At 47.5% G+C, this 27,500-nt stretch overlaps 1 protein-coding gene across 4 annotated transcripts in view; it reads right to left on the reverse strand.

Moving 5' to 3' along the window:
* Positions 1-26,351, reverse strand: part of thrb (thyroid hormone receptor beta) — a 70,132-nt gene extending 43,781 nt beyond the window's left edge. For 2 of the 4 annotated variants that reach the window (XM_036555258.1, XM_036555255.1), the window contains exons 1-2: positions 26,106-26,351; positions 12,187-12,197 (exon numbers count right to left, since the gene is read on the reverse strand). The gene's annotated coding sequence lies outside the window, so the exon portion shown is untranslated. Of the gene's footprint in view, positions 1-12,186; positions 12,198-24,521; positions 24,726-26,105 lie in introns of those variants that run through there. The other 2 variants (XM_036555257.1, XM_036555256.1) reach the window with 1 other exon arrangement.
* Between the last annotated feature and the right edge of the window lie 1,149 nt (positions 26,352-27,500).

A 27,500-nucleotide genomic window follows, 5' to 3' on the forward strand; every position in this document is an offset into this window, starting at 1 on the left:
GCCTCATCTCTCACAAACTTCCCTTTGGCATTGATGGCATTTTCCCTTGGTTTTGCCAGTTTGAAATGGATTTAATACAACTTCTCACTAAGGAAGTGCATGGGAAAAGATGTTTTTGACCCATCAGGGAGTTTGAAAACAAGCCTGGCAGCCGGACCCCTGAAGCTGCCAGATCGATGGGCCTGAAAGGCCAGGTTTGTCCCACCGAATGCTGAAAACAGTGGACGTCAATACCGTTTCCTGGAAGCAGGAAGTGAGCCAGAGCTCACTGGTCTGCAAAAACTACACCCTGTCACACATGTCACGTCCACCAGGGCTGAGGTTCAGACTCCAGGCCAAAACTCTGAACGATCGGTGCACCTCAGATTGCAGAGCACCCTGAATTCGGGCACTGAGGTCATCTACCTGTTCAACCAGTCATTACACCACTGCACCAAAACAGAAGAGAGGGTTTCTGATTTGACATTTCATTTACATGCTTTGATGGCTAGGGCGTCCAATGACCTGAGAGAGCTGCTAGATTAGCTTCAGCACATAAAGGGGACTTCCTGCTTTCCCACTTTCCAAATGCAGGAATGATTAGATCACTTCCCGTTTCCTGGTGCCCGTGATGTTTGCTTGCTTAAATACACAGTTCCTTAATATTGCTGGGGAGACAGCAGAAATGGATTCTGAATCATCTTTTACTCCATGCTTGTTGCTGTAATATTTTGTGGACCCTGAACAATAACCATTGCCCATATCTGAGCCTCATGCAGTGGTGGGTTATTAATATTGACTGATACAGTCCATGATGAAGACTAAGCTTGTTCTTGTTCAAAGAGAATCCATGGATTCCATTTTACACATTCTGAAAAAAGTTCCCACTACGCTCAGACAGCAGGCTATAGGTTCTGTTGTGTCTGAATCTCCCCACCCCGAGCCCAACCGAGGCGTGACGGATCAGCTCCACCAGCTGTTGCACCATTCCAAGCCCTGAAGCAATGAGAATGCCCCAATCTCTCTCCAAATACAGAGCCACTTGCATGAGTGTTCATAGCACCAACCCTGAGTGGCCAAAACAGCCGAGAACTTCACCAGCTCCCCGTCTCTCAAACTTAAATCCCCCAGTGAGGGTTCAGTCGGCGCTCTTGGGGTTTTGGGAAAAGCAGTGAGTCTGTTGCACTGCCTACAACACTGAGGCTTTCGCGGCCATAGAGGCTCCAGTCAAAAGACGTGCAAACGCTCGGCCACATAAACTGCCAATTCTGATTTTTTTATCCTCCATGACCACTCTTTAAAAAAATAAAATCCAGTCCCCTGCGTTCAAAGACTGTCCAAATGATACACAGTAAATACAAACAGTGGCTTGTTAGTCCTTTGACTTAACAGAAACCAGATGCTCATTTTGTTACACTGCTGGAAAAGGCAGCAGAGACACCCTGTTCTTTTGACCTAATACTGCAGCCACTGCGGTACACAGCCTTCCCACAGGGAGGTCTACAGAGATCCCCGCAAAAGCAGCACAGGCTAAAGAGAATACCATACAGCAGGACAAACTCCATGTGCAGCTACAGCAACTCATATTTAATCTGTATATTTACAGATATGTATCTGTATATGTGTGAATATGCTATATACAAACATACACAGAAACATACATAAACACAATTACGTAGATATACACAAAAAGAATCAGTAAAGCAATCACATCAGGCTGAAAGAGACAGTGATGGGGAAAGCAATCGTCCTTACATGACAGGGCAGTGATCACAACTGTGAAATGGAGTTCAAAGGTTTATGATGAGCATGCGTGACCTGCCCCCACTGCCTGATCACTGGCCTTGGGGCATTCCTGCTGTGTATTAATCCCAATCTCCAGCACACTGTTTTGACTATTAATGATGTTTTCTACTGTACCATCTGCTAGTGTTCAAACAGCCCCTTGAACCCGACCAGGTCACGGGGAGAGGGGACGGATGGGTAAAGTGTGGCAGCCATTCAGCTCTCTACTTCTCTCTTCCTCTCAGAAAAGGATGACGGTGACACTACTGACACCGTCACTGATACTGTTGCTACTACTGCTGCAACTCCAAATACTGCTATTACTACTAAGAGTAACACTGCGATGATTACTACTGCTGCAACTCCAAATACTGCTATTACTACTAAGAGTAACACTGCAATGATCACTACTGCTGCAACTCCAAATACTGCTATTACAGCTACTGTTGCTCATAGTAATACCACAATGACCAGCACTGCTGCTAGGACTCATACTGCTTTTACTACTGCTGCTACTACAAGTACTACTGTTACTACTACATTTACATTTACTCATTTGGCAGACTACTGCTACTAGAAATACTGCTGTTATGACTACGGCCTCTACTACTAATATGATATTACTACTGGAGCTACTCCTGCTACTAATGATAAAGTAGAAAAATAATAAGCTCAAGAAAGAACCAACCTGCCCTATGGTTTATTTATTGAATCATTTTTCCTCCACTGGTGGGTGTTTTTCACTCAGACGGTGGAAACTGATGTGCAGAACAGTAGTCCCCTTCTCTGTACTTCCCCCTCCCTTGCAGAGGTGTAGGTGAAATTTGAACAGGTGTAGGTGAATGTTGTACAGATTTACTGCTTGAAGTACGAATCGTTCTTTCGTCGCTGCTGGTCGGTAGGAGAAGGCAGAGTTTCTCCTGGCTTTTTGTGGACTTTCAGAAGAAACAGTTCCCCATCTGGGAAATAAAAAGTGAACCTCGGAGGTCAAAGCAGAGCCCACACTCAGCAGAATCTGCCCACAGCGTGTGAAATGGCGAGTCGTACAGGCGGTCTGGAGTGCGAGGCGACGCTGAAACCAGGCCCCATCATCACTGGCCTGCCGCTGCTCTCCCTCCCACAGAGCTCCGTGTCAGGGAAAACTGTCTGCTCCAAAACCTGCCTGCTGAAGAGTCTTCCAACTCACTTTTCTAACAAATTACATTAAAAAAAATCCTGTTTTTCCAAAGGTACAATGTGCTGTGTGTGTTCTAGAAGGAGCAGTTCTCATAGGAAATGCTCCACAGCATCTAGCACTCCCTTACTTAAGACAGGCTGAAGGTTATCGGGGAGCTACGGAGAGTGACCTGCAACCTGCCAAGTGGGGAAAAAATAACACAGAAACACTGTGTAGATTGTGGCACTGACCGTGGCACTGACCGTGGCACTGACTGTAGCATGGACTGTAGCACTGACCGTGGCACTGACCGTAGCACTGACCGTGGCACTGACCGTAGCACTGACCGTGCCACTGACCGTAGCACTGACCGTGGCACTGACCGTGGCACTGACCGTAGCACTGACCGTGGCACTGACCGTGGCACTGACCGTAGCACTGACCGTGGCACTGACCGTGGCACTGACCGTGGCACTGACCGTGGCACTGACTGTAGCACTGACTGTAGCACTGACTGTGGCACTGACTGTAGCACTGACTGTGACACTGACATGCATGTACAGTAATAAACTGTAGCCTGGACAATTGAACAACTTCACAAAAGCACTGGAAGCTACCGGCCACCTGCAGGATGGTCCAGAGTACAAACACTTCCCTTTGGGGCTCTGCGTCTGGGAAGAACAGCTAGACCCGGGCCTGGGTTTGCTTTGGAGCCAATGGGAAGCGAATTCCTGCCCCAAATGCAGATAAATACAGGAGATGAACCCGCACCGGGTCGCGGCCAAAAGGTAAATAGACAAAGAGCCAATGGACAAATAACCATTTATAGGTAAAGCCTGCCAACACAAACACACAGACACTGGCCCTGGCCCAGCAACCAACAATAAACAAACAGGTATTTAAGGGCAGAAGGAAGCCCTCTTCTACAGCCAGGAACAGCGCGGCTGGCTATTGTGCTCCCTGTTGACATTGGAACTAGAGCAGAGAAGCAGGGAGGTCCTTAATCAGCGCTGAAAGCTGGATTAATCACAACCAGCACAGAGGAAGCACAACGGCAATGCAAACCACACTAACGGCACGGCACTACCATGCTGAGCACCAGGTAACTGCTAAGTACACACTGTTAGATTATCCCTGCGGCTTTGCTAATTACACATCCTACATTTGTAACATTAGGTTCAAAGCTCAGGTTTATCTTGTAGCTTTAGTTCAAATTCAGGGCTGAGGGTTAAGGGTTTAGGGGTCAGATTCCGATTACACTTTTCTCGTGGTTGAGGGTATGGTTTACGATTGGGTTTGTGGTTCACATTGCAGTTTAGCAAGAACAATATCAACAACAATCTCTTGTACACAAAAGATGTGTGTACCTCCACATAAACTATCCATCCTGGCCACCTGAGAATACCTGCTGTAACAGTACTCTGAGTTCATGTTCTGCACACATGGATTCACGCACTCACTTTCTCCCTCTCTCTCTCACACACACACACACACACACACACACACGCGCACGCGTGCATGAACACACCCACACATGCACATGCACACTCACACACACACTTACTCATTTGCACACACACATGCACTCGCGGTATGATAAGTCCAGACCTCTTCACACTCAGCCTGTGCTGTTCTCCACAGAAACTCTGCGCATCCACCTTGTCACTCTCCTAATTCTGTTTAACTCCTCCGAAGCTGCAAGCTCTCACTTGCCCCCTGTTGCCTTGCCCCGATTCCTCGCAGCAGTAGATGTCAATGGAAGGCTTGTGAGGTGTTGCTGAAGCAGTGCGTGTTGAGGCAGAAAGAAATGTGCCCATTGCTAACAATCAAGCAGTGTAATCAACACCCAATTAAAACAAAGCCCTGGCTCTGAACACTTAGCTGAAGGCCCTGGCTCTGAACACTTAGCTGAAGGCCCTGGCTCTGAATGCTTAGCTGAAGGCCCTGGCTCTGAATGCTTAGCTGGACCATAGTGTTTGCGAGGAACATAAAAACGGCTGATTTTGTGCTTTTAGAAGACTTGGTAAATGCGGCATTCAGGCGAGAGAGAATCTTCAAGGACTGTTTTGATCCCTGAAATCACAGGATGCCTAATGTCTGCGATTGCCAGGCGGAATGATGCTCAAATCTATGAGATGACTTTGTTTTCTGGTTAAGGGGAGAACACACCACAGTCACACTCCCTCTGCACACACCCATCTGCTCCACTAAACCTACTCTTCAGTCACAGGCACCTGCAGCCGGAGCTCATGGGTGACACACAGGCACCTGCAGCCGGAGCTCATGGGTGACACACAGGCACCTGCAGCCGGAGCTCATGGGTAACACACCAGGCTGCGTCTTTCATACAGTGGCACAGAAATACGGGGTCCCCCTGTAGCCCCGGGACATGATGGGGGGGTCTGAACTGCCTCTGAACAAGGCCGCCATCCAAAGATGGCATCACACGATAAGGTACCTGTGAAATATTGCAGGAGCCTATTCACCTTATACAACATAAAGTTCCATGTGGAGATGAAGTATGCAACATTAATCGGATGCACACAGTTCCAGTACATATCCTTAAGGGGGTGAAGCACGCACGACAGAATGCAGACTTTTATTTTTGGTTTAAGTATGCAGGAGCCTTCACACTGACATTCCTGAGCTTCCCTCAGAGCTCAGCCTTCCCGCATTCACAAAGTCGTCAACGCACTGTCAGACAGCCCTTTAACTCCACCCCAATGTTAAAATTTGCATCTGAGAGTTTTTTTTTTTCTTTGCACGCTGCTGTAAGACCACTACACAGCAACACTACAGCTAGAATCTGTACTACATGCTTAAAGGGATATCACTGCCAGATACCTTCTCATTTTCTCATGTTTCTCAGATTTAAACCCTTGTGCATGTGCAAAATAATTTAGAATGCTTGAGATTGACACAAACATGCATACATGCCCACTCACCCAACGCACACACACACATGCACGGGTGTTTGTGAGGCAACACAAACCCCACTAGCTCTTTTTCTGAAATCAGCTTCAGGGTGGTTGAGTGCACAGGCCTACATTTCCCAAGCACTCCAACTCAAATGAAGGGAAGGATAAAAAAATATGGCAGAACATTTTACGAGCCATGGAACAAAACCACATCGGAAAAGAACAGATGGCGGCCATCTTGTAACCAAACTCCTGGCAGGTTGTGATTGGATGGCTGGCTGTCGCTCTGGTTGGATCAGCAGAGGAGTGGGTTTTAGGTGACCCTGCCCCACAGCCTGGCACCCTGGTGTCCTGTGGCTTGAGAGTGCCGCTGGAGCCGCAGGGATCTTTGCTTTTGGGAACACAAGGCGCCTCCCCCCTCCCTCACCCCCCTCCCTTGCTAGCCCCATCTGTGCTTGAAGGCGATCCAACTTCCGAGCAAGCTGCACACATTTTTGGCCGTCGCCACGGCGTTTTTTCCATGTACTGTATCCACATTCTCCTTTTTTTTTTTCCTACTTTTGTTTTTCAGACAACTCTCTCTTTCTCTCTCCCTCCCTCACTCTTATATGCCAAATAGGAAAAAAAGGAGAGTCAGTGTGAAAGCTTCCATCTATAACTGCTTTTTACAGTCTTCATCAGCAGCAGTGAGCCCATCCCAAACACACACACAGGAGAACCGCACCAAAGCCTGCAAGTCCAACTCTAAATTATTAATAACAGATTAAAAATGAATGGGGGCTCGGCAACCCTCTGCAGCAATGCTAAAACGCACCAGGCTGTTTAGCGCAGTGCAGCCAACACTTTTAGTTCAAAACAAGTAAGAAGAGTGCTTTCTGCAGAGATGATAACACGCTGGAACACAGGTCTAAAACGAGCTTAATGAGTTATGCTGGTTAAGGCCTACCTTTGGAAAACTCACAACAAAGGTGATGTTTACATGGCACAGTGGTTAGGGTGAAGTTAGTAGTGTAGTGCTTAAGGTACATTTTCATTAAAGGTCCATTCCTTAAACATTTTCATATTTTTAATACATTTGTTTTCATGTGGCGCATGGCGTGGCAGCAGTTTATGGATATGACCCTGTGGCCCAACGGTCCAGTTCGAGTCCCTGGGAGGGCACTGAAACTAAACGGTTTCGTGGAATATCCAGCCGCATAAACAGGTAACGTGTAATCTATATCCGCCACCCAGGATCTGCACTGCTGCTGCTAGTTAGCTCAGCAGACATGATGTCTTTGGATATGAAAGTGAATTCAACAAAAACAAGATCTGCAGCTGCCATTTCTGAGGCAGGGCAGCCCTGTCTGTGGACCGTTTCCTGGAAGAGTCCCGGTACGCCAGCCCAGGGCAACAGCAGATTACTTTTCCTCAATCCATTAGATATCTGTGGGATTTTACCATCATCTTCATTATTACTACTATTATTGGCGCCCAAATCGTATTTGTTGCGTTTTCTCATCACGGTTATTGTTCTGTCTGTTCCTACTGGCAGTCAGATTCAGCAGAATATGAGGGTGATGGAGTGAGCCTGCTGTGTGTGACCTACTGCAAAATTCACCCCTGGAATGCGTGAAAGGTCACCCAGGGTCATTCTCTGAAAAAAACCATAATCCATTTCACTTGTGTGTGTCCAACTGTAGCTTGACATTTACATTTTCTGGGAAAAAAAGCACTTAAAAAGTAAAAAAAAAATAAATAAATTGAAGCAATTCCCCAGGGAAAGTATTAGGCTGGACACACAGCATAATTCTACACACTGGATAAGCATGGAAGCCAGGGGCTGCCATTTTACATACAGCTCCAAAATTCATGCACACACAAGCAAAAACATCCAAATTCACAGCACTGGGCAGGCCTAAAAGCCATCATACGCTTTGAAGCATGTTCTCCAGAAGTCCTAGCTTTAAATTCTCCCTACTAAAGCTCACACATGCACAGCTGTTTGCAGTCAGTAAGTGCTTTGTTTTCTTGACAGGAGTATCACTGGAAATATTAATATCCCCTTCTGAAATACACAACAGGGTTTGATAAATGTACCTTATACAAACCTGAGGTCAAAGATCGGCTTGGCGATGATGCTAAGCGCATTCCAAATCTAACAGTGTTTGCATGTCCCGCACACTCGCAATATTAGCGGACCTTGGTCAGTAGCTCCCTACAGAGTACACAGTACACAGGTGCAGCACACAGGTAGGTCTTATGTGATTGGGAAGACAGCTGTGGTAAATGATCCATGTGATCCAACTTTAACTGACAATAGAACACCCTCCTGAGGTTTTGTCTACCTATTGCTTTTGAGCAGGCAGACACCATCTTCCTCTTACAGCAACACTATACTCTAAACCAGGACTCTCTTTTCAGGAAAAAACTCTAAATGACTCCAACTCCCATCATGTTAAGTCATGATAAGTGCAAACCTATTGACGGCCCCTCACTGTCCCTTCCAGTGTAAGAGCTGCCTGGCCAAGGTCATTTTCAGATGGGTTCAAATCTCTACAACATCTGACACAAGCACATTACACATGCCTAGGCAACTGAAAGGCTAGTGAAAAATAGTGAGGTCTGGGGGGGCGTTGTTGTTTGGGTATTGTCAATGGCGGGGGGTGGGTAGGTTCGAATCTCAGATATGTCACTGCTGTGACCACTGGGAGTGAGGAAATTAGGGTGAGTAATAAGTGCAATGCCAGTCAGCCTGGACTGAAAAATCCACCACGAAACAAAATGTCTGAAATATCAGCCCAACCATGTTGAAATATCGGTGCAAAGCTGCTGAAGGCCCCTGCAAACAGAGGACCCATTCTGCACATAAACACACGCTGAAGTCAGGCGTGTATTCACCCTTGCGTCAGAATGAGACACAGTGCAGCAGAGCCCGTCCTTGGCCAAAACTGAACGTTTCCACAATGTCTCCATGACGCTCTGGCAACGCAGTGAGCACCTCGCTGCCAGCTCGCAGGGCGGGAGGCTTTTCATGGGTTTATTTTTTTTGTGTGACTAACATTTCACTTCACGCTCAAACCACACAGCAATAACATAATTACACCACCACCACTCTCACGCTGGGAGAAAAGGACGAATCACGGCCACCGCTTTACAGTCCCTGCCCCCCACCAAAAGGCGATGTGGATAAAAATGCCACGCCTTTCAGCAGAGCCTGGGTGCGGCCTCCTCGTCACAGCCTGTCCGTGTCTCCGGCACTGGGGTCTGCTTTAGGGCTGTTCTGCATTCTGTCACCGTGAGACACGTCACTGGAAACAGCAGCAACCTGCACCTTCATGCACTGCGCAGAGAGACCAGGGGACCACCCCTTCCTCCTGAAAGAACTCCCCCTTTAAAGCCTCTGACAGAAATCATACACACTTGCTCCAGACCAGACCAGAGTGTCCCGGCCGAATCTCCCAGCCGCCACACAGATCCACAGGGCAGGAGCTGCACTGTCGTTTCAGCCGGGCTGGTGCCACGTGGTCTGGCTCGCCGCGCCGGGCAGTGCCGTTACGGGAAACCGAGGCACGCACAACTGCAGAACTAGAAGGAGATCTTTGTGCTGAAAGAGACTCAACAACCTGCTTCCCCATCACGCACCTGGAGGCCAATGCAAAAAACAGGAAACCGCTTTCAGGACGCTTACCTTCCACACCTCCTCACCATACTGCCGCGAGCGGTACTGCATGTACCCAGCAGTGCCACTACTCCTACTCCGTCCTAGTACTGCTGCAACTCCTACCACCAGTACTACTACCAGTTAGCTCATTCTTTGCTTCTGCGGTGAGGTCAGTTGAGAGGAGAGCATGCAGCCCGTGCCCGTGAGGAGGTGTCTTCCCTGGCTGCGTCTGCTGTTTTCACCACTGCCTGCTCTATAACAGAAAATTCCCACCTTTGGGAGCCCAACTCCTACCATTTCAGCGAGTAAAGTAGGTCACAAAACGAGTCAAAAGATGGATTGCTGGTTGGTGCTACTTCCTTGTAGAAACTGATCATTGTCCAGGTTGGACAAACATTTTTCTCCCCACCTGCTGCTGCATCGGTGGAGAGGGAGGCCTGTGCCGCTGCTCCTTTAGCCCTCCCCTTAGCATTTCCGTGTTTAAATCCGGGAGAGACGCGAGCCTGGAATCAAAGCTGGCCCACCGCCATTCAGACAACACGTTCTCTTTCAGCAAGGCAGGGCCAGGAACCTGTTCCAGCAATTCACTCCAAGAATCAGTCAGACCGCCAGGGTGACAGACCATACGCGGCCGTAGGACTGTGGACTGATTCCTGCAGGGGGCGCAGTGACTGCCGCCTGAACCCTGGCCATACACCAGCCACAGCAGGAAGGAAGAGACTGCACACACTGACAGTTTCCGCATCCGATACAGTTTTATCTGATGTGAGACTCACAACCAACCCACAGCCATTGTTTTCTCACTTGCCTGAACTGACCCACTCTCTTTCAGGTCTCTCTTTACATGCTTAAGTGCATTTACTGCAAGGTGGCAAAGCACAGTGGAGGTCATTTTGCTGATGTCAGTTACTGCATCTTCAGATACTGCATGGCTGCAGTACACACAGACAACACAGGTTAACAAACTAAAGTGTGTTAACAGGGCTGCCCGATGCTGGCTCTGAAACCTAACCCAGGTCTCAGGTGGGTTTTTAGTTTACTTAGCGGATGCTTTAATCCAGAATGACTTCCAAGGTTGTCCTGGCAAGATATACACAGATCCTTATCAAAATGTGGTACACAGGTATAGAATAACAGGCAACACATCAGTGATCAACACCGTGGCTGAAAAAGTGCAGTTAAAACACACAGCACACAACCGGAGCTGCATTTAAGCACAGACACAGCGCTGGATGGTGGAAGAGAGCGCTGGGATTCTGCATTAGCGCTGTCTGAGAGCACGGCTCCTGTCAGCGCAGGCTGCGTGAGCACAGAGAGTGAACACAATGCGGGGGGGGGGGGCTCGGCTCGTCTGCCGTTCGGTGACGGGACAGGGCAGGGGGCGGGGAGGGGGCTTACATAACACTCCACCCCGCCCGTACTTCCACAGAAACATTCCTTAAAGGTAAAGCGCGCAGTTTCCCAGCGGTTCTAAGCCTTCAGTCCCAGCTTCCCAAACGACCAGGATAAAAACAAAAATGCCAAAGAGCGGGACAATGGCCTGTCCTGCCAGGGGGGTGGGGTTGGGGGATCGCCTGGGATCCGTTTCACACTGGCAACCGTGGCTGCGCCAGAGTATGGTGCACGTTCTGCTTGGGTGTAACGCGGCACTGTTTAAAGCTCACCTCAGAGGAAAGCCAGCGGATGCAATCAGCAGCGTCTGGCAGCGTTTGGTAATCTCAGAGTGAGAGGGAAATAAAAACCCGGGCCTGAGGACTCTGTGCTTCTGCACTCAATTACGCACAAAAAAACAATCCACAAAGAGGAGAGGTCCTCAGGAAAGAGTTAACCGTGGCTGCAGCGGAGCTCCTACGGCGCAAAAACGATGAGACAGAACAAGTCTGAGACTGACTCCGTACGCACTCGCGCTTCCAGGACCCCAGGCTCAGAAAAGTTGGCACGGACTTCCAAACAAAACGTCCTCTCCAATCATTTCCTCCTACTAACAAGTTTATGGCTGTATTACGGGGAAGCGTCTACTCGATATTAAAATATGAGACCTGCAACTGATTTATAAAAATATAAATTGCGTTATGTAAAACTCCAGATAGCTGCGTGTGTCGGATGTGGGTCGCGTGGGTATGGGGGGTCTATCGCTGAACAAATAACAGAGATTAGCCCCCTGTCATCGCGGGGCTGCCTCATTAAACATGCAGAAGATCATAAAAACTCCTGCTCCCTCTGTATATGATTACTTCCCCCTCCTCAGTCTCTCTCTCTTTACCTCGCTCTCTCCATCTCGCCTTCCCTCTCTTTCCTGTGCATTTTACAAGAGTACTGCTTCCTATTACATACATGACAACAACTTCAGGAGCCTTTTAAAAACAATTTCCTTTTTAAGTAAGGCTTACCTATGAAAAATTTGACTGTTTACTTTACAATTATCATTTAAGGCATGTACCCCTCTGGAGCTTGGAATTCAGTTTCAAAGTTTTCACTGGGACGCGGTTGAGTTTTTTTTAAAAACCGGGTAGGCTGTGCCAGGCTGAGTCCAGAGCTGCTACAAAGCAGATTTGTACAGTCCTGGCACGTCCAGCGAGCTCTCCCTCGGGTTTATTTCTGCTGTGGAGATTCAAACATGCACCCCTGCCTGCCTGAAGCATCTATGAGCGCAAGAGTTGCACAAAAGACGCAGGAACCAGCGAAATGGAAACACCTGTACTTACCTGCTGCACACCTGTGAGGTTTGGCAGGAGGGTTCCACATGGAAGAGAGAGAGAGAGAGAGAGAGAGAGAGAGAGAGAGAGAGAGAGAGAGAGAGAGAGGGAGAGAGAGAGAGAGGGAGAGGGAGAGAGAGAGAGAGAGAGAGAGAGAGAGAGAGAGAGAGCATTAGTGCCAGTCCGGCTTCAGTCATCCATCACACGACACCATTTTCCCACTTCCTTGGGTAACCAGCTGCCTGGCTGTAAGAAATCGTGACTGACTGTTGAATTAGTGTTTTGATTACTGACGTAATTCCACGTCCACCGCTGGTTCAAATTATGGTTGGGAACCGTGCAGACTGCAGGCATGAGGCTATTAATCCCAGCATGCAAACAATGAAATTCAGTCCTTTCAAAAAAGTACTGCATGCAAAACACACAGCGAACAAGATGTTTAGAGCAAAACAGGCATTTTAGACAAGATGAAAAGGCAACAGTATGGCTTGCTGAACTGTAGTGCAGATAACTCAGAATAGAGAGAACAAAAGTTCTAAAAAAATAAGTTTTTTCATATCATAAGAATGCTTTTTCCCCTCAAAAAGAAGTAATACAAACATTATTGTGAACCTCATGGCACAACACAACATCTGGCCTCCAACTCCAATCTGCTGATGCTACAACCATCAGCTCTCATCACATCAAATGCTGGACTGCAAGAGAAGTCTTATCTGCCACTAAAACAGAACCAAAAAATTGTTCTGAGAGGGGGAAAAACCCAGAGAAAAGGGTTTGGCTGAATGTGCCAACGTGTATAATCTGCCTACAAATCAACAGTGAGGGCCACTGACTTCTTTTGTGCTTGGGATGTCCAACCAAACACTTCCCCTGGGTTGCATTTTCAAATACTTGGGCTACCATAATTTCCCAAGTACTTAAATGTCAAGCTGGAACCAGAAACACATGTTAAATGGTCGCAGCATGGCTTTGAGCAGACCAGACCAGATCCTCTGTCCTCATATTCCACTGAATCTGACCGCTAACTGTTACTGGTTTGAATTTCCACTACAAACATATTTTCAGTGACATCTGTGATGTCACAATGAACTGTGATGTCATACACTTTCCAGAGAACAAATCCAGAGCCCTTCAGAGTGGGAGACCTTGCTGATGCAGCTACTTGGGAGCCTACACAGCTATCTGGCATGTTACAGGCAACCCCCTGTACTACAGGACACACCATACGCTACAGGACAGTAACCACCCATTGGAAGACTGTCACATGTCTCACTGGTAACAGATGTGCAGTCACCTGACGAGGCATTCGGAGGTAGTAATCTGAGGAACACAGGCTAACTAAAGAAGTCAAGTGTGTGGGAGAGTTATAGCCCCCTGCCAGCCTCGCAACTTTTCAGAAATAAGATGTGGGCTGGAAGGATCCATGGCAACCACCTCCACGGACTCCCCCCCAGGGGCGGGGGCACCTTTTCAAAGCGATTAGAGTTTCTGCATCTCCATCTGTAGGATTCTGAGAACCACCTACCTCCTCAAGCTCTGATCACTCTGGCTGCATCTCCGATTTCACTAATTAAGTTCCATAATCACGTTAACATTCCACGGGCGCACTTGCATGGAGAGACGTTAAATACAAACACACAGAGTGTGCTTTTCTCCCCCTGCTCCCCTTGAAGGCTCCACAGACCAAGGCAACTACAGGAGCCCAGGCGGTCGACTCAGCCCAGCTGGCCAAGAGCAGGCGTAGTGGCTCCGCCTCCTTTGATTCTGTATTTAGAATCTGGGGCTCATTTAATCTCTGAACCAGTCAGAGAGCTGCAGGGTGTGACTTGTGGACCATTACAGATCTTGAATGAGCTAAACATCATAGTGGAAAAGGCATCTGCTGCACCTTCAGCATTCAAATTGAATGGAAGCAAACAGGAACCATTCCATTTCAAAAAAATCAATCTGAGCAAATCCATACAGCTAATACACAGCGTATAGGCACAGGGTACATACAGACACAGGTCCATGGCTGGGTCTGATTTTTTTCACTGTAACAAATTTGTTGACACTGTAAATTATAGTTATAGTTAAGCAGATTAAAGAAAACAGCTAAAATCCCAAACTTTGCCTACTGCCATCACATGTGTTTGCAGAACCTGGCACACTGCTGGCAGTCTGGGAGGCACTGGCTTATTTACCCAGGGCTGTGAGGGTGAGAGTGGTGGAGCCCATTCACTCAGTGCTCCCTGCAGAGTGAACTCAGGAAAGGGCCGTCAGTGCTGTGGTGTTCTGGCAGGCCTTGTGTTTTACACAAGGATCTCTGCAAGTCTCCAATAATCGCTTTTAAAGGTGCAGGCTTTGCGCCAAGTGGACCCCAGCCCCCAGAGAGGACAGGTGCACCTGCACGCTGTTGCTTAGCGCCCACCAAACTCCATGCAGTGCAGTCACATTCTGTATGCAGGTGAGAACATTTACCTGGAAATATCTCCCAAACTGCACATTACAAACACAAAAAGTTTTGAAGACCATAATTGGAGTAAGGCCATAATTCAAGTTGAGGAGATTCTACTTCTATTTAAGAGGGAAAAAAGGGAAAAGGTCATCTCTGAGGCGTGACGCTTTCTATCCAATCAGAAAGTGAGGTAGCAGTCACATGATCTGCTGGAGACTGGGTATCTGTGAGCGACGCGGGTAACAGATTTGTCGGTTCTCAAAGCTGGCAGCCACCGAGCCTAAATCTGCTGCTGTTGGGAAACAACGGAGGCTTCGGATTGAGATTCCTGCAACAACAGACCCTGATTCACGCTAGCGCAAAGCCCTCCTGCTAATGCGCAAACAAGCTCTGGGTCCAAAAGCTGCTCCTGCCCTGCTGGTGTTGGGACCGGCACTCAGCTCAGAAGTGGGAACAGGTCACATGAACAGGGAGATCAAGGCAGAGCCATCAACAACCTACTAAAAATGACAACAAAGGCCACTCAAAAGACGGCTTCCTCCCAAAACCCTGACTCTGATTAGAGGAACATTGTTTGAAGGCTTGAGTTCCCTTGGAGTCTCATTAGCCTGCTGCGCGCCTCGTCTGGAATCTTATTCTGGGGAAAACATAAAAACACAACCTGCTTTCAGTCCCAGAAACACAAAGAAAGACTGAAAATTAAAGCAACAAGAGGCCTGGCCTGGATTGTGAGGACAGACAAATATCCAGAGACACACAGGCGCCAGTCAGGGGCAGACGGATGGACAGGAATCGGAGACAGACAGACAGGAACCAGAGATAGTGAGATGGACAGGAATCTCAGACAAACGGACAGGATCCAGACAAAGAAAAGGAAAAGGACAAAGGCTTTTCTCCTTTTCCAGGAGAAAAGCCTCTCAGCAGCACCTGACTTACACACACGCGCGCACACACACACACACACACACACACACACACACACACACACACACACACACCTCACACACAAGCTCGCACCTGACATACACGTTTACACCCGACACACACGTCCAGAATCTCTTGTGTCCAGAACAGGGGTTGCCTGCATGTGCAGCAGGTATGAATAGTGACATCACGCACTTGAGTGTGTAACGGCGTGAGCTGGCGGCATTGTTGCAGAGTGGTTACACAGGCTCAGCTCCATGGTAGGGCACTGCTGCTACCTCCCCGCTCACTCTGAATCACTTCAGTAAAATATCCAGCCGTATAAAGTGGATAATCTGGGAGAATCTATTCAGGAATAATGTGGCAAACTGTAGGCCACCAGGCCCTTTGAGGAATATGTGTGGCATGCAACTGCTGTGGTCGGATCTGTCAGTAACCAGCTACATTACATCACACTGTTACCTAAGGAGACTAGAACAGCACTTTGACAAAATAACCGCTGACGCCAGCTCCACAACGACTCAAGCAGACCAGGCAACCTTGCTGTAGGGCCACAAAAGTCGCGCACCATCTAAAATCTGAGCCTGCGACTTTGCGGTTTTGAGTCCAGATTCTTGGCAACCACACCACACTGCCTCCAGGAAGCTAAGGAAAGCGTGTCGCTGTACAGCAGGGATGGAGTATCCTGTCTGCTCTCTGGAGTGCCGTGGCCCTGGAGAAAGGAGGCCAGGGGTCACAGCAGGGCCGGCGCTCTGAAGCTTTCAGTCACGGCCCCAGCACACAGTGGGCATGGACACGTCATTTCTGAGTGTCTCTCCAGGGCTTTCGGGGAGTCGAGAGGCTTTCATGCCTCTTGTTATCCCTCCCTCTCCCTCCCCCTCTTTCACTCTCCCCATCTCTCTTTCCCTCTCCCCATCTCTCTTTCCCTCTCCCCCTCCCTCTTTCTCTCTTCCCCCCTCCAGCCCTCTCCCCCTCTCTCTTTCCCTCTCCCCCTCCCTCTTTCTCTCTTCCCCCCTCCAGCCCTCTCCCCATCTCTCTTTCCCTCTCCCCCTCCCTCTTTCTCTCTTCCCCCTCTAGCCCTCTCCCCCCCCCAACCCAGCAGAGCATGGAGGAGACACTCCTGAATGCAGAGGAGGTAAACCCTGGCTGTCAGTAAGGTTGGTAAGCACAGAGCTGGCCTGTGCTCCGTGCAGACGGGGAGGTCTGATCTGCAGGAGCCCGATAAAGTGGCCATGACTGCACAGAGAATGCCGCACCTGCCAGGCCTGTCCTCCAGGAGGCGCCGGCAGGAACAGCGCTGCAAACCTTTCAGGGTCAATGTTTTCACATGGCCTTCCACAGCAGCCTGTGAGCGCACTCTGCCCGCACCCCGCCCACACACCGCCTGCACCCCGCCCGCGCCCCGCCCACACACCGCCTGCACCCCGCCCGCACACCGCCTGCACCCCGCCCGCGCCCCGCCCACACACCGCCTGCACCCCGCCCGCACACCGCCTGCACCCCGCCCGCGCCCCGCCCACACACCGCCTGCACCCCGCCCGCGCCCCGCCCACACACCGCCTGTGCCCCGCCCGCACCCCGCCCACACACTGCCTGCACCCTGCCCACACACCGCCTGCACCCCGCCCGCGCCCCGCCCACACATCGCCTTCACCCCGCCCACACACCGCCTGCACCCCGCCCCGCCCACACTCCGCCTGCACCCCGCCCCGCCCACACACCGCCTGCACCCCGCCCGCGCCCCACCCACGCCCCGCCATTGACCAACAAGCACGGCATACGGATAGGAGAAAACACAACACTAGAGGAGCATCATTCGGCCCATCAGAGCTTCTCAATCAGCGCCAGTTTAGAGCCATTCTAGCCCACAGTGACTTTGTGTGCATGCGTGCGCATGTGTGCATGCGTGCGCCTATGTGCATGTTTCCCCTCCCAAATGAGCTCTTAATTGATCAGGTCTGGCTGAGCTGCTAGCTGGAAAGTGCCAGCTTTCACCATGTGAGGTCAGAAACAGGCTGCTGGATGTGGGTTTGTCTCGCTAACGGCTCATCAGGCCTCAATGGCCCAGTGCAGCTGCAACACAACCCACAAACGCTGCCTGATCTGCAGTCAGTCTGACTCACTGAGTCACAGACCGCATGGAAGGGTCTGACTCCACAGCAAGCTACTCCATACATTAATAAACTGTGTGTGAAAATGCCTTGTAGTCTGAGTGTGAAATTCAACCTGTGACCTCTGGCTCATCTGACAGTCAGCCATTCTGAGCTGTTCTGTTAGAAACCTGCTGTGTATAATCTCTTATTAATCCCTCTTTTTTTTACACACTGTCATTGAAAAAAGAGAAGGGAGAACGGGTCTCGATCCAGTATCCACCCTGATATCCGATGAATTGGGTCTCCTTTCAGGCCCATCTGTCCTTAGCAGATGAGCTCACAGATGCTGTGTCTCCCGTCTCAACCCTCCAGCTCCTGCAGGTGCTAGCTGCACTGACGCAGCTGGGAGTCTGCCTACCAGCCAATCGGCTCCAAGAACCTGAGGTTGATCCAGCCAATGGCAAGAGGGAGATATTTCACTCTGTCACAGGCTCCGCCCACTGGATTCCTGGCTTTCAAAAACTGCTCTCAGTCACTGACAGAAAAAGGCGTGTCCACGAAACACAAACATTCATTGCTGTTTACACCGTGTTCCCATGTGCTGATAATTCTGCCAAACCTTGCTTGCAGAGAGAATTTGAGCAAAGACACATGATATAAAATCATAAACAGTGATTCCCCTTCTAAAGCACCCTCAGCTGTGCTGTGTCAAACAGCTCACCCTCCACCCACAGTTCTTACAGGAGAGGCAAATCGAAGCACAAAATGCATCTCTAGAGGAAGACACAGCACTGGTGGGGGGGGCGGGGGGGGTTGGGGCGGGTTGTTTGGGGGCATCAGAGCTTGTTTCTGGAGGAGCCATGTCTGTCTGCCTCTTGCATTCTGCAGTTACTGTGGTAACTCCAGAACTGCCACTTCTCGACAGACGACTGTGTCTGCGAGGCTGAGCAGAGCAGGCCTATAAAAGAACACAGGAGTCAGACACAGACCCAGACGACGAGCGCCGAGCACATCGAGAGAGTCCCTGACTGCAGGCAGCCTGCATCCGCCCACGGCCACCAACTCTCTCCTGCACCTGGAGGAAACCTTCACAAGCAGAATTTTAAAAACATTGGCCTACAATTCAAAATTCTTCTACATTTCTTCAGAAAGCTTTTCAGCCCTACGCACGATTCCCCAGGAGCAACATCACAGCAGCACAACAACCAGACTTCCTGCAGAACCCTACTGCCACAGCGTAGAACCCTGCTGCCACAGTGCAGAACCCTGCTGCCACAGCGCAGAACCCTACTGCCACAGCGCAGAACCCTGCTGCCACAGTGCAGAACCCTGCTGCCACAGTGCAGAACCCTGCTGCCACAGTGCAGAACCCCGCCAGTGCTGCCACAGCGCTTCTGCCGTCAGCGATAAGCAGCGCTACCATGTGCCAATGTGCTGGGGGCAAATACATGCTGGCTGTGCCCCATACCGTGTGGCAATACTGTTACTTATACACCGCAGGGTTGCAGGTTTGCATCTGCTGCACCCTTGAGGAAGGTACTTAACCCCAACTGCTTCCTACAGAAAATAAAATACCCAGCTGTACAAACCGATACGGAAAATCCAAGCTGTGCAGGTCGCCCTGGATTAAATGAACTGTGTAATACATGCATCTCCCTTCTGCCTAATGCAGAGTGATTATGAAAGGTAACCACTGCAATGGCAAGAGACAGTATTTCTGTTATTTTATACCTCAGCTTGGCTGATATCCCAAGGCATAACACTGACACACTGCACTGAAACTCTCACCGAGATCTGCGTGCTGCATCCAAAAAACCTACACACCCCTTGCATTTAGTGCTGGTGGCTGCGAACACTGTTCCAGCAACACTTGGTTACTGATACTGGTAAAAGCTGCTGTGTCATCTCGCTATCTGCACAGCGGGAACGGGTAAAGCACACTGGCATGCACATCATGTCTGCTCCAGCGTGTGACAAAGAGGGGGGTCACCGATTTATTTCAGTCAATCGGGGTCCAAAAAAAACCTGTAACTGCTTAGCAAGTACCTGACTGTATTATCTCTACATCTTAAAACAAAGGAGGGGAATCCCTTAAACAGAGCTTCACTGCACGGCTGGTTTACGTGCGCCATGCACTTTCACTGGAACTCTCGGCTGCACATGCAGCCCGTGGACTTTGGCATGCTAGCCATTCATTTAGTGAGGAAAGGAGCTTCTGATACATTTTTAACTAAAAATAGCTGAATAAACTCCTTCAGGCACACTGAAGGGGAGATACTCATCCAGGACTCTCAAAGAATCCACATCCAAAATACTGACAGGCAAGATGAGACAGGCAACAGCGGGATTTAGAGACTTAAATGATGGTATTGCCAAGGAACAGACCATGACAGAAAAGATGTCATCAGCAATGAGCAAATCTGACCACCTGTTTCAGTGAAGACTCTGCCCTGCCACGGTGATTACTTCTAACAGCAAGAAAACCACAACCCTGAACAGAACACATCCTAGTATCACTTGCACACGAGATACAGCTTTATCTGATACCTGCAACAGATAACCCACTTACAAACTACCTGTTTTTTTTTTAGTTCTAGTTTGCAAACACTGACATGTGGGCAATTCCAGCATTTACGCACATGCAAATTGCTCACATATTTGGCATTACAGAGGCTTTGCCAGATGATATGATCCACACACAGTAACACCTCACACACTGATAAAAGTGAAAATCATTTATTTCAGTCACTCAATCTCCCGTTCAGCCATTAGGAGCAGCTGTCTGGCCTTGAGGTCAGAGAGACAAAAACAAACATAAACAGCACCAAAAAAAGGCAGAGGAATTCAGATGCGGTCAGCAGCAGTGAGCCAGACCCCTGAAGTCCATCTCATCTCTCTTCAGACATTTCACCAAGGGAACACAGGTCAGGGGACACTGCTTGTGTGCCCTGGAGCAAGGTAAATGCCGCACGTTGAGTCAACAGTATTTCAGAATTGCTTTTGTAAGAAATTCTAGGTGCCTGCGAAATGCAAAGTTGTTTACGTCACATTGGAAGATAGTCCCGTGAATAGTATAAAGTGACGGAAGCGAGCAGTTGGTTGCCAGACAATTTTTGACAGAGCGGCGACATTCGTCTGAAGCTTCTCCTCTCACAGAAGGGCCAGAATGACTCAGCGTTTATCAATATGTGACTGAGTGACTGCCGTGAACCGGGGAAGGCAGACATCCGCTCACATCGCTGAAGCAAGACCTTTTGCATCATTACCAATCCTCGAAACGGTCTGCTTCACTTTCAACATAACAGGGGCGCTGAGCGGTACGTCGTGTTCTCATAGTAAGTGTTTGACCCAGAGTGTGTCGTATTTTCTTTTCCCCTACAGCGTCTTTATATGCATTTTTAGCCGAGGAGCTGGGGACTTTTCCCGAAAATTTACGGTGACCTCACCCACCTGTGCCCACGTGGACCAAAAACAACGTATCTACTGTCAATCTGGCTGCCTTCGTTTATAATTTCAACTAATTTAAATAATAACGATAATAATAGGATGGGGTTACATGATCTAAACCCATCATTTCCCGTTATTCCCCCTTCATGTTTCCGTGCCCAACCACCGAATGGCACTAAAACGCAATCGAGTGCAAAAGAGAGACCACACCCCGCGCGCTCTTCGGACTCTTACTCAGGAAAAGGCCTTTACTAATAATAAAAGATTATTAATAAAAAAACGAACGCATGGAAACGTTACAAATATGTCCGCATGCTTGCAAAACGCTTTAGTTATACTTTTTCAATTTCGTGTTTTACCGTCTGAACTTCTGCATGATGAGTAAATAAACTGAGAAACGGATGAAAAGAAGAATCCCCTCACTCAATAGATTGTTTGTAGACTACTTGGATAAACGTTAAACAGAAACGTGCAAAAAACTATCACCAACAGTTGAAATTCCGCTGTAAAGAGCTACACTCTTTAGATAGTTAAGATAAGATAGATAAGATAACACTTCTCAGTAACATGCCGCGGACCGCCCCATATAAATTTAATAAAGTCGGGGGAGTTATTGGATTTAAAATATCAAAGCACAGTTGTGCGGCTATGCTTCTTGGTCAAAGATGCATGCACTTTGTCCGGGGGGCATGTTTAACTATAATCTAATAACGAACTGCTAACTGAATATTGTACCGTTCATAGGCCCAAATAGAGGACTAAAACTTTTGACCAAAATAAGCCGATAGTCAGTATAGCAGGGAAATTGTTCGGTTTTAGATATAAACAGGACGAACGTTTTACCTGCCACCTGTAACCAGGTGGAGGAAGGGGGAGGGGTGATGGCTGGGGTGTAGGATTGGAGATTGTGAGTCCAGGAAAGCGGCCTGCACGTTCAGAGACAGACTGGAGGCAGCAACACTTTTTTTCAACTGTCTTTTTGTGCAGTATCGAGAGGATGTATGCAATTAGGACAAACGCAGGCGATTTCATTGGCAATGTCAATAAACTAAGGTAAACCAGCTGTGCTACACAACATCTACTGCCTGAAGGCGTAATTTTCCATGAACGTACTCACCAGCAGGTCCACTAACCAATGACATCATGAGAGAGATTCGGTTCTAGAGACCAATGCTGCATGTATAATATAACAAAAAGGAGGAAATGATTTTGTCCGGGGCAAAGTTCTCCTTGACCAAACTGCACATTTTAAATCTTTCATCACTACTTCAATGAAGCCCAAGCGGTTTTGGCAGTATTAAAAAAACAAAGCTGTTTCGCTAATACAACAAAAAAACAGAGTACTTAGAAGATTATATGTTCTCCACTCTCTTACACAAAGACCACAGAAATGCATAAAGGCCCTTATTTCAGAAATGTCTCCGTTGCCACCAAATTCATTTTTATTCAGGGCTGACAGACGCTCAGAGACAGTGTTCACGGCTATGAGGAGTGTGAATATGCAGGCAACGAAACTGACACAGCGAAAACGAACTTCGCAAACTTCATGAAAAGCAAAGTGTGCATGTTTATGGAATGTGCTTTTCGCTGAAAACACACTGTCGTTCGTGTCTTAATGTGAGCAGAAGTGGTTTCCCCAACCCGTTTCACTGGTAAACGGTCACGGCAAGTAACCCTTACATTTACAACACTTATTATTAAAACAACAATTATTAAAACACGTACAGACAATATCTGATATTTCAGAAAGCCTCTAGGCGAAAATTACAGGCACTGTTCCATATATAAAACCATACGCTGTGGTTAGCAGCTAAACATAAAAATAGCCTCCCCAAACTGTAACTCATGGTAAGGACTGGGGTTGTGCTGCTGTCTATCATTTAACTACAACTTGGTGAGAGTTCACAGATCACTTTTGTTTTTCCATTTTCCATTCATTGAAATACATTCTTCGACGTCAGACGGAAAAGCTCTCCCTCAATCAGTCCACAAACGATGTGATTTAAAACAAACCGCATGTGTATTCTTCTTTGTATAGTACCAATCAATGCCATCCCTTTTAAAAACATATGACGTCACAAAATAATTCCGTATCGGGGCATTTTAACTAATGATCCTAAAAACTGACATAATAAGAAAAATGAATGAAATGCACCAGGTCTTCTTATTTAATTTTGACTTCTGCTGGACGGTCGATCGACTGAAGAGAGGTGCCAGAATACACTCAGAGCTTCAATGGATGATCTGCCAAATTTTGCGAGATACGATCACATCTTAGGGCTTAGGCAAAGAGCGAAAGCAGCCCATGCAAAAGGTAATACAACACATCAGAGCATGTGTGCATCTATCCGACAAAATAAACCGCTCTACCATCTAATCTTACCAAACCAACGGCATGTGCGGTGGATTCACATGCTGGCTTCTATAATATGAACCACGAGTATCGATAGGCCTACATTAATTATATTTTAGCAATCTTTAATATTTTTTCCAACTTGTTAGGGAAGCACATGTTGATGACAGCACACCACACTTCTATGGTCTGCGTATAAACCTGAGTTAGTACGTCTTAAAGAGTTAAATATATTATGACGTTTAAACGTGAAACAACAGGCCAGGGTCTGCATCTGGATCAGTTATAGACCGCAAATTAGTGACGGGCCAATTCAATAGACTTCGATAAGCGCCATCAGCTCTGAACTAATCGGGAATAACGTGGACAAACGCAAACAGAAAACACAAATACAGAATGGATCCGATCAGCTTTCACTTTTTCAGGACCGATAATTAATTTAGTCTGACTATAATCAGCGGCGGAAGTTAAAGCGAGAATAAGGCACGGCAGATAACGCCGCTCTGAGGTAACGCAGATAGCGCCATTCTCATCAATCTGATATGAACTGAAATCTGATAATGAAGCGTGCAGGGGGGACGCACCGTATTGCGCGATTGCCCACAAAATGTTAAACCCTACAAAACAAGCCGCCAGCTGCCACCGACTGCACTGATTTTTTTTTTACATATTGAATGCCGCGTTTTAGAACAAGAAAAAACATCCAAGTGCTAAAAAATGTTGAGTAAGTTTGTAAAGAGTCGTGTCGTTCACCATAATTAGGTATTTATTCACAGGCAATGAAATCGTAAACAAGTCTTAAAGTTGTTAGTTTGTGACACGTGTCATGTTATTTAACTGCTTGTCATTCGGTAGAAATGAGTTTAAATGCAATGAAATGAGTTTCTCAACATCCAAATACAGCCAAGGAGTCTCAACTAGGGTTTTGTCTGAGCCGATTTAATTTCTTTTTACGACAACCAGCAGTCTGTTACACAGTTTATCTTAGTCAAACACATTAAAGTTATAACTGAAATATAACTGCAGCTGCACAGCTCACAGATTCTCCCAGTGCATTTCCGAATCGGCTGTGAAAACGTTCCGTACTTACAGCGACCGGGCAGCTGTCGATATCGTCACCAGCTTGCAAATTAACTCCTGTTCTCACACGGCGCCGCTACACCGTCTGCCGTTTGATCTGAAATACCCTCTCCCGAATGGCAGATTCTCCGATCGCCCAGAATTCTGATACATTGCATGTAGCGAAATCTTTATCTACGGCAACCCCAGAGGGACAATCGTGGCAATTTTTGTTTCTCATTACAGTTTGTTCGCCCTTTAGTTATATTTATGTCTATGTATTTCAACTGCACAATATTTCAAAATGGCTCTAGTGGATTGACTTAAACCACGCTTGAAAAAAAAACGGCGACTACACTGTCAGTTACCCCACTAATGGTTGTACTTTTGCGACTCCTTGTCTTAGTAGTGCGTACACAGATGAGACACTGTAAGGCACGACATATCATACATTAAACGTATTTAACAATTATGCAAATATCTTATTTTTTGTTGTCGGTTCTGAGCAACCAATGAGACAGATATGATTTCGTTAATGTCCGACCTACTTATGCAGACACTACCGCAACTGCACAGACTCGGTTGCCTAAAAATCAGTTTCAAAAAGATATAATACCATCAGCCGCTGGATGAGAAGTCTTCGCTTTTGGATTATAGCCAGTAAAATCAGGATTACGGAATGGCCAGAAATGAAGTATCAATCCAATATAACAACAGTAACAGGCTAATGGATAGGACGTGCATGCACTATGCAAAAAATACAGTCATACATTTCGCCTAATATGTCACGACTTAATCCATAAACTACAGCAACGGTAGAAATGCAATTTCAGAACTTAAAGAGTATTCACTGAATCTGAAGATCAGTGTTCCAAAAGGGTTAACATCGCTGCAGCCTTTGCGCGACAAAAAATAAATAACAGATTTCACATGGAACAAGTCTTCGCGCAAATAGCCAACAGACAGCCTAATTACCACACAAACACTTCAGAGAAGTTGCGAAGAAACTCTTTCTGTCGTTGATCCACCCGTTTGCTTCTATGCGTTTTACAATATACATATCTATCTTAACAAATGCTGTCTGAAACTATCAGCCGACGCAAACAACTTGTATTTAAAACCGACCACTATCTGTTCTTTTACATGTTTTATGTTTTAGGCTGTTCTGACGCAGAGACCGTTTTAAAACACTCATTGAAACGTGCTCATGGAATTTTCAGCAAAGACTTTTTCTCCAAATGATTTCATACCCGCCCTCATTAAGCATTGGCTTAAGACGGCTATTGGGCAAGCACTTATTCGGGGCAATCTTCATAAAATACGGTGGCACGCATATCACATTCGACTGCTATCTCATAAACTCAGCATTTTCATTACATGCGTTACAGATATGAAAAGAACTGACACAGACAATTACATCGACTACTTTTAAATGGACGTCACTTTTGCAACAACTGTTTTTTTCCACTGACTGAAATATTGACGTTTAAAAAAAACAGAAGCGAAATTCCAAACCTCTCCACGCAGCCCGCAACACACCGAGTGTGTTTTGCGACGCACCGGTGGCGTGTTCCTCCACACCCTGCAACAGCGCGTGGGCTGGCGGCGTTCTTACCTACGAGCCGCGAGACGGAGGTGAGCGAACGCGGCGCGTGCCCTGAAACGACCCAGCCGAGCAGAAAGTCCGGACAGATAAACTTCAACATGGACCCGGGAACAGCACACTGAAACAGACGCTGCAGCGCGCAGATTTATCGCTATGGGGAATCAGAGAGCTTTTGTGTTTCTGTCAGCAACCAACCACAGCCTCGCCCTTGCCTATCTGCTTCGTTTTAGGCCACAAGTCGCTGTGCAAAGTCAAAACTGCATGCAAAGCACTGGGGTGCACACGCTGCGGGTGAGGGGGATAGCTGCGCTCTGCTCATACCCGCGTAGTCTCTCAGAAAATAATTGGTGAGACAGCGTCTGTCAGATTTTTTAACATTATCTGTCGAAAACTTCAGAAGCAATATCGGCGAAATCAAGCGCGTGATTTAATTTGTTGTCAGACATTGATGTCGAAGCGAATGTGGCTGGAGAACAGATATTTTAGGAAAAGGGTGTAAATTTAGAAGTCGGAGTGGATGTCAGCCGCAGAAGGGCTGTATGACGCATTTTCCGCCTCGGTGCTTGCGGCCGCCGGCTTTGTTTTGTTTTCTGTGCTTTTCTTAAGATGACTTCGTGCAATGCATCGAGATCGCTGCTGTGGAGGCTAAACTGCCCCTTTCACGTGCCCGTCGCTTGCTGATTAAGAGGTAAGTTTAAACGGTAAAAGACTTCAACGGCGGTGGACACGAGTTTCCCGGTGCTTACGGAACATAGTTTCGCTGTCTGTTGTGGGTTTATTGTCCGGCACAGAGGCAAGTCGGTTCAGTTACCGTACTCAAATGTACACCAGCAGTAGCCTGTTTGGGATTCGAACCTACATATTATTGGTTGCAAGTCCAGATAACTGCTGGATGTGAACTCAAACGTGAAAGAAACGCATTTTCGGAAACGTAAATGGTGATTTAACAGGCAGTTACCCGAACCCCCGTTATATCACACGGCCTAATGGGTAATAAAGCATTTCTTCAATGACGCCAATCAAATCCATGCATACTATCCCAGAGGTGTTTACTTCAATAATCTGTCAGTGCTTTTACCTTTACTGACATTGTCAACATTAAGCACTGTACAATAACAGGTGGATGTATTGTAATTGTAGTTTCATAATTCATAATGTAAAGTTTTGCATGTATGTAGTCCAATATCATTAGCGCTGGATTATGTAATTGATTTAATGAAATTAGTTGCATTTCTCCACTTGTTTCACCTGACTTGTGGCATCCTTTCTAATGCATGAATTATTGGTTGGGTTTGGTAATATGTACTGACACATAGCTTGTGCCAGTGTAATCTTTTTAAAAACTGAAACTCTGACTTGACATTGAAAATTGTTACTTGCCGCAGGTATTGGTAATCCACCCTG

Source organism: Megalops cyprinoides, chromosome 21, assembly GCF_013368585.1.
Source record: "Megalops cyprinoides isolate fMegCyp1 chromosome 21, fMegCyp1.pri, whole genome shotgun sequence".
NCBI classification, from domain to species: Eukaryota; Metazoa; Chordata; class Actinopteri; order Elopiformes; family Megalopidae; genus Megalops; species Megalops cyprinoides.